Here is a 14907-nt window from a genome sequence, read left to right as displayed (position 1 = left end):
CATCTCACATCTCTTCCATCCGTACAGTTGTGTTTCTTCCTTTACATCACACTCTTTGTCTCCCCCTCTTTTCTTCCACTCACAAAGGGATCCCTATACTGTGGTATAAAGGATCTCTATTATTATTATTATTTTTCTGTGCCTTCTTCTTTGTCATATGAGCAGGAGCAAGGATAAGAACATTCTTGTGGAAGCAGATCCAGAACCTGAAAGGACTCTGAAGAGAAAATTAAGAGAAGCTAAAATACAACAATCCAGGAATAACCTTTCAGAAATTTTCGAACAGGAAGAGGAGATGGCAGCCGAAAATAATAATAATGTAAGGAAGATGCTTGGTGACTTCACTACACCTAATTCCAATCTACATGGAAGAAGCATCTTCATTCCTGCCATTGGAGCAAACAACCTCGAGCTGAAACCTCAATTAGTTTCTATGATGCAGCAGAACTGCAAGTTTCATGGACTTCCATCTGAAGATCCTTTTCAGTTCTTAACTGAATTCTTGCAGATATGTGATACTGTTAAGACTAATGGAGTAGATCCTGAAGTCTACAGGCTCATGCTTTTCCCTTTTGCTGTAAGAGACAGAGCTAGATTATGGTTGGATTCTCAACCCAAAGACAGCCTGAACTCTTGGGATAAGCTGGTCACGGCTTTCTTAGCCAAGTACTTTCCTCCTCAAAAGCTGAGCAAGCTTAGAGCTGATGTTCAAACCTTCAGACAGAAAGAAGGTGAATCTCTCTATGAAGCTTGGGAAAGATACAAACAGTTGACCAAAAAGTGTCCTTCTGACATGCTTTCAGAATGGACCATCCTGGATATATTCTATGATGGTTTATCTGAGCTATCAAAGATGTCACTGGACACTTCTGCAGGTGGATCCATTCACCTAAAGAAAACGCCTGCAGAAGCTCAAGAACTCATTGACATGGTTGCAAATAACCAGTTCATGTACACTTCTGAAAGGAATCCTGTGAGCAATGGGACGCCTATGAAGAAGGGAGTTCTTGAGGTTGATACTCTGAATGCCATATTGGCTCAGAATAAAATATTGACTCAGCAAGTCAATATGATCTCTCAGAGTCTGCATGGAATGCAAGCTGCATCCAACAGTACTCAAGAGGCTTCTTCTGAAGAAGAAGCTTATGATCCTGAGAACCCTGCAATAGCAGAGGTAAATTACTTAGGTGAACCTTCTGGAAACACCTATAACTCAACATGGAGAAATCATCCAAATTTCTCATGGAAGGATCAAAAGCCTCAACAAGGCTTTAATAATGGTGGAAGAAACAGGTTTAGCAATAGCAAGCCTTTTCCATCATCAACTCAGCAACAGACAGAGAACTCTGAACAAAATGCTTCTAATTTAGCAAATCTAGTCTCTGATCTATCTAAGGCCACTGTAAGTTTCATGAATGAAACAAGGTCTTCCATTAGAAATCTGGAAGCACAAGTGGGCCAGCTGAGTAAAAGGATCACTGAAATCCCTCCTAGTACTCTCCCAAGCAATACAGAAGAGAACCCAAAAGGAGAATGCAAGGCCATTGACATAAGCGCCATGGCCGAACCTCTGAGGAGAGGAGAGGACGTGAATCCCAAGGAGGAGGACCTCCTGGGACGTCCAGTGATCAATAAGGAGCTTCCCTCTGAGGAACCAAAGGACTCTGAGGCTCATCCAGAGACCATAGAGATTCCATTGAACCTCTTTATGCCCTTCATGAGCTCTGATGAGTATCCCTCTTCTGAAGAGAATGAGGATGTTACTGAAGAGCAAACTGCCAAGTTTCTTGGTGCAATCATGAAGCTGAGTGCCAAATTATTTGGCATTGATACTTGGGAAGTTGAACCTCCCTTGTTCATCAATGAACTAAGTGATCTGGATCAACTAACATTGCCTCAGAAGAGACAGGATCCTGGAAAGTTCATAATACCCTGTACCATAGGCACCATGCTCTTTAAGGCTCTGTGTGACCTTGGTTCAGGAATAAACCTCATGCCCCTCTCTGTAATAGAGAAACTGGGAATCTATGGGGTGCAAGCTGCTAAAATCTCATTAGAGATGGCAGACAGCTCAAGAAGACAGGCTTATGGACAAGTAGAAGATGTATTAGTAAAGGTTGAGGGCCTATACATACCTACTGATTTCATAGTCCTGGATACTGGAAAGGAAGAGGATGAATCCATCATCCTAGGAAGACCTTTCCTGGCCACAGCAAGAGCTGTGATTGATGTTGACAGAGGTGAAATAGTCCTTCAATGGAATGAGGACTCCCTTGTGTTTAAAACTCAAGGATCTCCCTCTGCAACCATGGAGAGGAAGCAGAAAAAGCTTCTCTCAAAGCAGAGTCAACCAGAGCCCCCACAATCAAACTCTAAGTTTGGTGTTGGGAGGCCACAACCAAACTCTAAGTTTGGTGTTGAACTCCCATATCCAAACTCTAAGTTTGGTGTTGGAGAGTCTCAACAAAGCTCTGCACATCTGTGAGGCTCCATGAGAGCCCACTGTCAAGCTATTGACATTAAAGAAGCGCTTGTTGGGAGGCAACCCAATGTTTATCTAATTCTTATTTTTATTGTTTTTCATGTTTTCTTAGGTTCATGATCATGTGGAGTCACAAAATAAATATAAAAATTGAAAACGGAATCAAAAACAGCAGAAGAAAAATCACACCCTGGAGGAGCATCTGTCTGGCGTTCAGTGCCAGAACAGAGCATGGTTCTGGCGCTGAACGCCCAAAATGGGCAGCTTCTGGGCGCTGAACGCCAGAACAGGCATGGTTCTGGCGTTCAACGCCAGAAATGGCACACAAATGGGCGTTGAACGCCCAAAATGGCCACCAACCTGGCGCTGAACGCCCAGAGTTGGGTACAAAGGCATTTTTACATGCCTAATGGGTGCAGGGATGTAAATCCTTGAAAACCTCAGGATCTGTGGACCCCACAGGATCCCCACCTACCTCCACTCACTTCTTCTCACCACTCTCTTTCACACAACCCCACAAACACTCTTCCCTAAAAACCCCTCACCAATCACCTCAATCTCTCTTCCCCACTAAACCTTCACCACTCACATCGATCTCCTCTTCCCCATAAACCTACCTCATAAACTCTACCTACCTTCAAAATTCAAAACCAATTTCCCACCCAAACCCACCCATATGGCCGAACCTTAACCCCCCTCCCCTCCCTATATAAAGCCATCCATTCTTCTTCAAATTCACACAACACACCCCTCTACACTCCTCTTGGCCGAAACCACATCTCCCTCTCCCTCTCCATATTTCTTCTTCTTCTTCTTCTATTCTTTTGTTTATTGCTCGAGGGCGAGCAATATTCTAAGTTTGGTGTGGTAAAAGCATAGCTTTTTTGTTTTTCCATTACCATTGATGGCATCAAAGACCGGAGAATCCTCTAGAAGAGGGAAAGGGAAGATAAAAGCTTCCACATCCGAGTCATGGGAGATGGAAAGGTTCATCTCCAAAGCCCATCAAGACCACTTCTATGATGTTGTGGCCAAGAAGAAGGTGATCCCTGAGATCCCTTTTAAACTCAAAAGAAATGAGTATCCGGAGATCCGACATGAAATTCAAAGAAGAGGTTGGAAAGTTCTAACAAATCCCATCCAACAAGTCGGCATCCTAATGGTTCAAGAGTTCTATGCCAATGCATGGATCACCAAGAACCATGATCAAAGTAGGAACCCGGATCCAAAGAACTATGTTACAATGGTTCGGGGGAAATACTTAGATTTTAGTCCGGAAAATTTGAGGTTGGCGTTCAACTTGCCATACATGGAAGAGAACGCACGCCCCTACACAAGGAGAGTCAACTTTGATCAAAGGTTGGACCAAGTCCTTATGGACATATGTGTAGAAGGAGCTCAATGGAAGATTGACTCCAAAGGCAAGCCGGTTCAACTAAGAAGATTGGACCTCAAGCCTATAGCTAGAGGATGGTTGGAGTTTATTCAATGTTCAATCATTCCCACTAGCAACCGGTCTGAAGTTACCATAGACCGGGCCATCATGATCCATAGCATCATGATTGGAGAAGAGGTGGAAGTTCATGAGATTGTACCTCAAGAACACCATTATCACTTTATATCTTCCTGACTGAGATTTACAAGGTGACCATAGCTTGCTTCATACCAACAATCTCCGTGGGATTCGACCCTTACTCACGTAAGGTATTACTTGGACGACCCAGTACACTTGCTGGTTAGTTGTATCGAAGTTGTGACAATTATGAATTAAGATCAAAGCACCAAGCTTTGGAGCCATTACCAGGGATTGTTCGAGCCTGGACATCACAATTTCGTGCACCAGGTATCTAATCGATACATCTAGCATGAAATCCATGAGTGTACCTTTGGTACTTTGAAGCACTATACTTCCGATATTGAGACTGATCAACTTGATATCGATTGTTTGGTGTGTATAGGAACCAGATGGCACCTCGTGGACCCAGTCGGAGACGTGAAAGAGATCGTACTAATACGCAGGAACCGGAAATCAACCCGAATAACCCAGTAAACCTTATGGCGGCGTTGGAGAATATGGCTGCTGCTATGCAGGCCACTACGGAGGCTCTTGGGCAACAGATGAACAATAATGGCAATGGCGGAAGGGAAGCTCAGGGCCCGATGACACTGGCAACCTTCTTAAAGGTTAATCCACCTAAGTTCAAGGGAACCACCGATCCGACTGAAGCTGATACTTGGTTTCAGGCCATGGAGCGAGCACTGCAAGCGCAGTTGGTGCCTGAAGAGCAACATGTTGAATTCGCTACCTATCTACTCACGGGGGAAGCATCGCATTGGTGGCAAGGGGCTCGACGTCTCCTGCAACAGGGGAATGATCATATCACTTGGGATGCCTTCCAGGTGGAATTCTATAAGAAGTACTTTCCGAATTCCGCCAGGACAGCCAAGGAATTGGAGTTACTGCAGCTAAAGCAAGGTGCTATGTCCATATCTGAATATACAGACAAATTTGAGGAGCTATTCAGGTTTTCCCGCATGTGTCAAGGAGCTCTGGGAGACTTCGAGGAATGGAAATGCATTAAGTATGAAGGAGGGCTCCGGAGCGACATCTTAAGTTCAGTGGGACCAATGGAGATCCGAACTTTTTCAGAGTTAGTGAATAAGAGCAGAATCGCTGAAGAGTGTGTGAAAAGGAGGGTTGCAGAGAAGGGAAGTCATAGAGAGCACAACCAAGGATTCGCACCAAGGGGTCGAGAGTTTAAGGAGAGAGGATACGTACAACACTTTCCCCAAGGACAGAATAACTTTGCGACGAGTAAGGAGTCCCAAAGGAATGGTAAGGGAAAACGGGCAGCGGCTGCTTCTGATGTTTCAAGCTGTCAGAGATGTGGAAGTCATCACCCAAATAGGCCGTTCCGATTGGGGTTAGGTGTATGTTACAAGTGCGGGTTACTAGGGCATGTATCAAGAAATTGCCAACAAGGAGAGAGTCAGGATGCGGGCCGATTGCGATAGTAAGATTGAGGTAATTGCCTTAATACAAATGGATAAATGCCTGTGATGTAAATGACTTTCTGTTGAGAATGATGTGTTGTGTTTGTTATGTAGTTTGTTGATTTCTGGATTTTTGGTGAAATGGATTGAACTCGTGACTTTTAGTTCCTTTGATTTAAATAGATAAGGGATGGTCCTAAATGATGGATTTGGAAACGTTAATTCAAATTGTCGGTCAAGTTAAGTGGTGGTTTAGTACTTGAGGAAATAAGTGATGGAACTAATACTTGACGAGAAATCAAGGTGGCATAGCGGAAGCTTGCTAAAGCGTTAGCATAGTATGGTAATAATAAGGAAAAGTAGAGCATGATTGGAAATGCTTTATGCTTTGAGTACTTAAAAGTTTAGTGAGCTTATGCAGATAATGATTCTAGGTAATTGGAATTAATTGCGGCTGTGAGCCTTGATGGTTCTGAAACGGATGAGGAAATTATCATTGATGCATAATTGGATTTAGATGATGAGAGAGTGCGAGTTATCGTGTTTGAGAGATGAGCACCATGATGTTTGGTCATAGTGACCTCGGAATTAGATTGAGATTTATAATGTGAAAGCCACTAAATTGAAATACATATGCAGTACTGAGATTGGTTTGAGTGAGCCCGTGACGGGTGGTAAACTTCAATTTTTGGGGAGGTACTGTTGAAAATTTTTCTCCAAAAAAATTTGAAAGAGTGCTGGTTATGGTTTTGAGGATAATTTTTTTATATGAGTAACTTTAACGAAAGAGATGTGTCTCGAATGCTTTTATAGATTATTAAAGGAAAGCGGATTCTCATTATTTTTGTTAAATTGCTATTTCAAACTCATTTGCTTTCTAGAAATGAAAGGGGTTTTTGATTGATGAGTCAGAGACTTTATAACAGCAAGTCATATAGAAATTCGAGGGTTGAGAATAAGAAAGTAAGTTTGGAGGTTATGCTTGGAGTTGAGTTGTGATTAGTGGTAATTGGCTTGGCAGAGGGAGAGGATAGTGATGGATGGAATTTTCGAGGGCGAAAATTTCTGTTAGGGGGGTAGAATGTAATACCCGGTCTAACCGAAATTAATTAAATAATAAGTTAAATAGGAGCGAATATGGTTGGAAGATTTGGCAATTGGAATTTGATAATTTAAATATGATATTTGGATTCAGTGAATTTTTCCGAGTCGGAAAATATAGTTTTCTGCGTAAAAGTGCGCAGTGGAATTTTGACCGGCAGTACTGGCTGAGATCTGTCTGGTACTACAACTGAGAAAATTGATTATGGGTAAATAAGATTAAGAAATGAGGAATTATAATTAGGGAAGGTAGAAATATTTAAAGTGCGATTTAGAGCGCTAATCTTAAAGGTTTTGGCCCAAAATTGGGCCAATGGGCAAAAATAAGTGAACCGGGCCTAAGTGGGCCCAAGACCCAACATATATAAACATTAGTTGTAAGAATTTCAGCTCATTTTACCCTAAAAAGAAGGGTTGGGGCGCTGATTTGAGAAGAGAGAAGAGAAGAGAGAAAACCTAACTCTCTTTGATCTTCAAACCACCATAACTTGAGCTACGGAGCTCCGATTGACGAGCCGTTTGCGGCCACGCATTTCTCTTCTCATCCTCTACAATTCTATCTAAGTTTGGTGGTGAGTATTTCATTCATCTCTGCCCAGTTTTCGAAATTCCCCACTGTTACACGTTTTTAGGTAGTTAGTGTTGAAATCTTGTGATTTTGGGTGTTTAAGGATACTCTAACATGGATTCTAAGTGGGTTCTATCCCTACTTCATATGGGCTGAGGTAAGAAGTGCTCAAACCCTTGTGATTTATCATTTTTATGAGCCCTAGGTTGATGTATGTATGTGACATTGGTTATGTTAGTGTATTTGGTGATGTTGGTGCACAATTGGGAGATTGGTATTGCTTGAGGAGCTTTGGTAAGGCTTGGAGCTAAGGTTGGTGAAGAATTCCAAAGAAGAGGCTCAATTGGTTTGGTTACAAGAGGTACGGTTTAAGTTTCATTTAAGTACCGTGTGTTGTGATGAGAATTCCTAGGCTAGATGCCCCTAGGATTAAGTTTGGATTGTGTAAATGGTTGGTGCTAATATGCATAGTTGATATGTAATGTGAATTAATGATTGGGTTGAGAATTGTGTGACCTTGTATGCTTGGTGTATTGAGAATTTGATGTACTGGGTAATGAGTATTGATTTGTGGTTTATGCATTTAAATTGTGAAAATTGGGCCGGAGGCCGTGAATTTTGGGCCGGAGGCCGGAAAGAGGTAAGAAAGGTAAGTCGATGTGTGCATTGTATGATGGCACAAGTGATTGGATGAATTTCAGATAATGAATATATGAACGATTAGGTTGGTTATTGAATAATAAGGTTTGAGAAGTTGAAGTGTGGAATTTGGTAATTTTGGGTGAAATTATGTAGACGAGGTATGTTTGGTTCGGTTGAGATATATTATGTGATCATATATGTGATTATGATTATTGATGCCTTGATGGTATGATGATGCATTAGAGATATGTATGTTGTGATATATGCTTGGGGAATGATTAAGGTTGATTTGTGGGTAAAATCACGTGATAGTGAGTATGATATTGATTACGTATAATGATGGTTGATTGGAAATGGTATTATTGGAAATTGGGATGAGAAAGGATGTATGACATGATATTGTGTTTGTCCTTTAGCCATTTGATTGAGAAGTGTTAAAATGGTTAGATGTGGTTTTGGAAATTTTTGGTAAAGTGTCAATGTGTGAGTTGAGGATGGCTTGATGTGGATTTTGGTACATTTTGATTGATTTCAAAAATGGTTGAAATTGGCATGTTTTGGTTGATTTTGAAAAGAGTTGAAAATGGCTTGTTTTGAAAATGGCACCTAGTGGTTTTGTATGAAAACATGGTTTTTGGGCATACTTTGACGGGACATAACTTGGACTACAGATCTCTGTTTTGTGCCAAATCTATTTAGAAATGAAATTGGATCTGGGATGTCCATGCCGTTCGAAGAACGGGTGAAAAATGATTTAAAATGAGAAAGTTATGTCCGTCGAAAGATTGGGGGTTGAATCTGTAAATTCTGCAGCTTTTAACTTAGAAAATTTTTAGCAGAATGACCCTCCACGCGTAGGCGCACTTGGCGCGTACGCGTCATTCTTCAAGAAGGTACTATCCACGCGTGCGCGTGGTGTGCGCGGGTGCGTCGATGCGCTGCACCAAATGCCCAGCTATTTTCCTGAGAGTTGTGCCAGAGTTGTGCCAGTTTTGTGCCTGGGGCGCAAGAGCACCCACGCGTACGCGTGGCCGACGCTTGCGCGTCGTTTGGCTATTTTTCAACCCGCGCGTCCGCGCGTATGACGCTTGCGCGTCGATGAGTTTTGTGGCCATCCACGCGTGCGCGTGGAGTGCGCGTACGCGTGGCCCTGTTTTCATGCCAAAGTTGATTTTTGAGTTTTAAAAGCCAAATCTCATACTTCTAAGCCTCCGATCTCACCTCTTATGTATTAAATCATTCTGATATGCCTAGCAATGAGCTAGGGGATGTGGTAACTTGCGAGTGAAGCAAGGAGAAAAGTTATGATCAATGATGATCAAAGATGATTATATGAGATATGGAGGATGACGGTGGAAGTACCGTGTATGCCATGAGCCGGAGGGCTATATTTATTGATAAATGGCCCGTTCTTGATTGGACCATGAGCCGGATGGCTGAGTTATTACCGGGTTACGGCAAAGCCATTATTGTTTATGGCTGAGTATAAATGCATATATGATTAATGAATGAATATGTTAAATGGATAATAATAAAAAAATATTGAAATGTGATGTGCGACCCCGGGTAGTAGGCAGTGGCGTTGTCCACTTGCTCCGGGTATGAGACGGGAAAGGAGGATTATGATAAACGAGTTTAATCGTGGGGTTTTGAATAAATGTGGATTTATGATACCTGGGTAGTAGCAAGGGTCGTGGTTCGTCCCGCTTGCTCCGGGTCACTGTCTGAGGATTGATAATAATGAAGGGTGATTATGAATAAATGTTTATTTGTGATACTTGGGTAGTAGCAAGGGTTGTGGTTCGTCCCACTTGCTCCAAGTTAATGTTTGAGATTTGGTAACAATGAATGTTGATAATATGAATTGAGATTGAATGAATTTATGTTTGAGATGCCTGGGCAGTAGCAAGGGTTGTGGTTCGTCCCACTTGCTCCGGGCCAATGCTTGAGATACCTGGGTAATAGCAAGGGTTGTGGTTCGTCCTACTTGCTCCAGGTCAGAGATTGCGACGCCTGGGTAGTAGCGGCAGTAGTGGTGAATCCACTCGCTCCAGGTTGAGCTTTTAGACACCTGCCTGGGTAGTAGCCACAGTAGTGATTATTTCACTGGCTCTGGGTTGAGTGGGCAGTAGCAAGGGGGTTGTAGCTCAAACCTACTTGCTCCGCAAGGGGTGTTTCTACCAGGACATGTCGGGTTGGCTATATAACCGACAGATGATATCATCAGCCATAGGGCAGGCATTCATCATTTGCATATGTTTGAATTGTTTGGGTTTGCCATTTGTCTTGGATTTCTACATCATATATGCCATGTTACCTGACTATATGCTACTTGTTCTACTTGTATCATGTTTGTGTATTACTTGCCTGTATTGCTTGTGTTTGTACAGCTGAGAGGCCCCTCATGCTGGTGTCGGTGGGTGTGAGGGCTGTTCTTGATGGGATGAATTGATGATGCGATTGCATGATGATGTATTGATATAGAACTGCTGAGGCAGAACAACTGGTGATGGTTTTGCTTATGATTCTGAGTCTGATTCGTGAAAGAGTCAGCGAGTTGGGAAACATGTGAAACATGAATTGAATTTAGCACTCCCTTATGACAGTTGCCTATTCATGGATTAGCAAGAACCTAGGATGAATAATTGGTGAAGAAGTTTAGGATGCTTAGTGAGTTTTTGTTGCAGTACATTGAATTTATTTGGCACTTTTACCGTACTGGGAACCCATGGGCCCGGGGTTCTCATTCCGTATATATCTCTTGTTTTTCAGATATAGGTCCAGGTGCTCAGAAGTGAGTTGTGGGTCGTCTGAGAGACGGCGAAGATCTTTATTTCCTCTACTTTGTGTTTTGATTAGAATTTCTCCACCTTTGTTTTGGAAAGTTTATATTATGCATTGAACTCTTTGAATTTGCCTATAGAGGCTCTCATGTTTCCTTCGGGAGAGATTAGGATATACTATTGTCAACTAATCTCATAATGTACTCTAGCCGACCTAAACTTCGCAGGTCGCGACTAGTAGCTATTTACTTATGTTATATATATCTATCTGTTATCTATCTCTTAATCTCCTCTACGCCTTGTCCGTATATCATTTTCGGCTTCACGGTTTATCTTTTGTTGTCGAAACGTGAGAGATACGTCTTCGCGATTTTATTTCTACTCTTTTCAGGCTTCTCGATTAATACTCCTTTCGAAATTACCTATATTTATTTATTAAAAATCCACCTGAGAGTCGTACCACCGTAATATCATTGACTTATGACTCGAGCATAAGGATTTGAATATTAGGGTGTTACAATAAGCTCCTTCAAGAACTTGGCGTAGAGTGGCATTTGTTCTATTGCTTCAGTAAAGGGTATGTTGATTTGCAGTTTCTTGAAGATTTCCAAAAATCTCGAAAACTGATTGTCATCTCCCTTCTTCTTTAATTGCTAAGGGTATGGGACTCTTGGGGTGTCTGGATTCGGCACTTCTTCCCCTTTTTGTGAACTCAAAGTGGGAACTCGAGCCTCGTCCTGCTCTTCTTTCTTTTTATTTGAGTCCTCTTCTTGTGGTTTTTGGGGGGTTTCCTTCAGTTCCTTCCCACTCCTAAGGGTGATAGCCTGACACTCCTCCCGTTGTTTTGAGCTAGTATTGCTGCAAAGGTTGTGGCTGGAAATTTGCTTGAATAAGTAGCCAATTTGTGTCTCATGTTTCTTGATGGCAGCATCCTGATTCTGCATATTGGACATCACCTCTTCTCGGAATGCTTTACTATCTCGAATCTCTTTGCTTATGCCTTCGAGTAGATTCTCAATCTTTGAGATTCTGTCATCTAATGATGATAGGTCAAGCTGAGGAGGGTTATTCTGGCCTTGATATGAATATGGAGAGGGGTTGTTATGGGGGTGTTGATATGGTCTAGATGTGAAGTGTTGGGTGGCTGCATTGTTTGGATTTGGGCGTCTTTGATCAAGGCTTTGGTCTTGTTGATTTTCCCACCCAAAGTTTGGGTGATTTCTCCATCCAGGGTTGTAGGTCTTAGAGTATGGATCATAGTTTTGCCTAGGTGAATTCCCAATGTAGTTGGCTTGCTCCTGACTACCTTCTGCTTCTTCATTCTCTCCTTCTTGGGTTGTTGATGAAGTGGAAATTGCTGCTACTTGGTTCCTCTCCATCTTCTTGGTGAGGTCAGCCATCTGCTGGGTAATGAGCTTGTTTTGGGCCAGTAGAGCATCTACATTGTTTAGTTCCATTACTCCTCTTGTGTTCCCTCTTTCGGAAGCATAGAAATAGTCGTTCTCTGCTACTGTTTCAATGACATCTATGGCCTCCTCAATAGTCTTCTTCTTGTTCAAAGATCCTCCGGATGAATGGTCTACGGCCTTCTTTGACTCATAAGAGAGCCCTTCATAGAAAATGTGTAGCTGCACCCATTCATTGAACATAACGGGTGGGCACCTCCTTGTTAGGTCTTTAAACCTCTCCCATGCTTCATATAGAGTCTCACCATCTTGTTGCCTAAAAGTTTGGACCTCAGCTCTCAGCCTATTGATTCGTTGAGGAGGGTAAAATCTTGCTAAGAATTTGTGCACCACATCTTTCCAAGTTGTCAAGCTCTCCCTTGGGAAAGACTCCAGCCACTTGGCTGCTTTATCCTTGAGTGAGAATGGAAATAAGAGCAGTCTATAGGTGTTAGGATGAACACCATTAGACTTCACTATGTCACATATTCTCAGGAAGGTGGTTAGATGTTGATTGGGGTCCTCTTGGACACTTCCTCCAAACGAACAGTTGTTCTGAACAAGGGTGATGAGTTGTGGTTTTAGTTCAAAATTGTTGGCTTGGATGGTTGGCTTTTGAATGCTACTTCCACAGTTTCCTGGGTTTGGATTGATGTAAGAGCCTAAAACTCTTCTATCCTCCCCAGCATGATTTGCTCGACCTCTTCCGCCATGGTTGTGAGCCTCTTCTTCGTGATGGTTTTCCATGTTTTCTTCCATGTTTGGTTCAAAGTATTCCTCAAAGTGTTCCTCCTCTTCTTCAGCACCAACTACACATTTTTCTCTTGCTTCCCTCCTTAGTCTAAGGAAGGTTCTCTCAGGTTCAAAATCAAAGGAAGTTGAAGCCCCGCTTCTTCTCCTTGTCATACAACCAACAAGTACAAGCAAAGAGAATAGGTGCAGAAAGTATATCTGTCAGAATTACTGTTAGTGTAAGTGATGCAATATATCAAACAATTAGTGGGTTAGTGAGATGAATGGTAAATAACAAAGAAAAAGTAGGGGGAAGGGAAGAAATTAACTAAAACAGGAAGTAAATGACTTAAACAGAAAATTAAATCAAACAAAAATAAAATGCTCAATCTAGTTATCCTCCAATCTAATCATTGTTGATGCACAATCAATCCCCGGCAACGGCGCCATAAACTTAATGCACAGAAAACTTGTCTCATAACAAATTTCCTTTGGCAAGTGTACCGAATTTGTCGTCAAGTAAAAACTCACAATAGAGTGAGGTCGAATCCCACAAGGATTGATTGATCAAGCAACTTTAATTAGAGGAATGTTCTAGTTGAGCGAATCAGAATCTGAGTTGAGAATTGCAGAAAATAAAATGGCGGGAAAGTAAATGGCAGAAAAAGTAAATGCTAGAATTAAAGAACTGAAAGTAAATGACTGAAAGTAAATTGCAGAATTGTAAATGGGAATGGGGGAATTTCTCATAAAAGTAAATAACAGAAATTAAAGAGAATGGGTAAGATCAGAAATGAGGAATTCATTGGGCTTAGGAGATGTTGCATTCTCCGGATCAATTTTATTTTCATCTCTTCCTCAATCAATGCACTCATTGATCTCCTTGGCAATCTTAAGTGATTGAATTACAATTTCTTGTAATTCAATCTCTTAAATCTTGATCAATAGCCAATTCCTTGGTCAATTGCTCATGAGAAGAGATGAAGTATGGTCACTGATTACACCACATGTGTTTCCCAAATCAAGTGTTGAGAGGATTATAGTCACATATCCATCCAAACCCAATTTGGTCCAGCATGAGAAAGCATTTCTAGCATGATCTCTTCATTCCTCTTTCAAGGTTCAGAAGAGATCCAAGTATGAATAGCTTCTTTTCCAAGATAACTACCCAATTGGATGAAGATCGAATGCTTTCAAGTAAAATCAAGAGAAAAGATAGAAGAAGAATAATGAAAACTAGTATTGATCCATCAAATTACAACAGAGCTCCCTAACCCAATGAAAGGGGTTTAGTTGTTCATAGCTCTGGAAAATGAAAACCAAGATGGAGAATACATGATGATACTAGAAGTGCAGAGAAAGTAAATACAGAGAGTAGTTCTATGCCCAGAGGCTCCCTATAATTTCCAAACTCCTTATAATTTCCAAACTCCCTAATTAATTCAAAGATACTCCTATATATACTACTCTTCTACTCTTCTAGTTGGTTCTCCAAGTCTTGGGTCTGGGCCTTTGGATCTTGAGTTTGAAGCAGTTATCTTCTTCATTGGGCTTGGTTTACTTGCAGAGAGAAAGTGTGAAGTGGGTAGAGACTTTTGCTCAGGACGTTAGTGGTGTTAACGTTCAGTGAAAATATGGGTTCGAGAACGTTAGTGACATTCAACTTTTTCACTAACGTTCCTTACCCAAGTAAGAGCCACGTTAACCTCAATGTTAGTGGCACAAATGTTGCCACTAACGTTGCCTCTTTGTCCTTCGCGCACGTTATTGGGACTCAACTTTCCCAATAACGTTGAGAAGCCTCCTCCTTCCCTACGTTAGAGTCCACGTTAACTTAGTTAACGTGGCTCTTTTAACGTAGGCTTGCCAACCTTCGAGAACGTTAGTGACACTTAACATTGTCACTAACGTTCCAATGTGCCCCTTAGCTCCCACGTTAGAGTCCACGTTAACTAGGTTAACGTGGCTTCTAACGTGGCCATGCTAGCCATCTCCAACGTTAGTGACAAAGTTGAGTGTCACTAACGTTGGCTCAACATTCCCTTATCCACGTTACCTTCCACGTTAACTAAGTTAACGTGGGAGTTAACGTGGCTCATGGTGGCATGTATGGGCTCCTTCCAATGTTAGTGACAATGTTGGGTGTCACTAATGTTGGCG

At 41.8% G+C, this 14907-nt stretch overlaps 2 non-coding genes across 2 annotated transcripts; one reads left to right on the top strand and one right to left on the bottom strand.

Annotated features, from left to right (window-relative positions):
- Positions 1-691: 691 nt before the first annotated feature.
- On the bottom strand, positions 692-799 carry LOC112753438 (small nucleolar RNA R71). The gene has a single exon (XR_003177826.1). It is a non-coding gene; the product is annotated as a small nucleolar RNA R71 (small nucleolar RNA).
- Positions 800-12215: 11416 nt separating this feature from the next.
- On the top strand, positions 12216-12321 carry LOC112753065 (small nucleolar RNA R71). Its single transcript, XR_003177466.1, has one exon. It is a non-coding gene; the product is annotated as a small nucleolar RNA R71 (small nucleolar RNA).
- The last annotated feature ends 2586 nt before the right edge of the window (positions 12322-14907 follow it).

Source organism: Arachis hypogaea, chromosome 15 (assembly GCF_003086295.3).
Source record: "Arachis hypogaea cultivar Tifrunner chromosome 15, arahy.Tifrunner.gnm2.J5K5, whole genome shotgun sequence".
Taxonomy (NCBI): Eukaryota; Viridiplantae; Streptophyta; class Magnoliopsida; order Fabales; family Fabaceae; genus Arachis; species Arachis hypogaea.
This window is presented reverse-complemented; position numbering and strand designations above follow the sequence as displayed.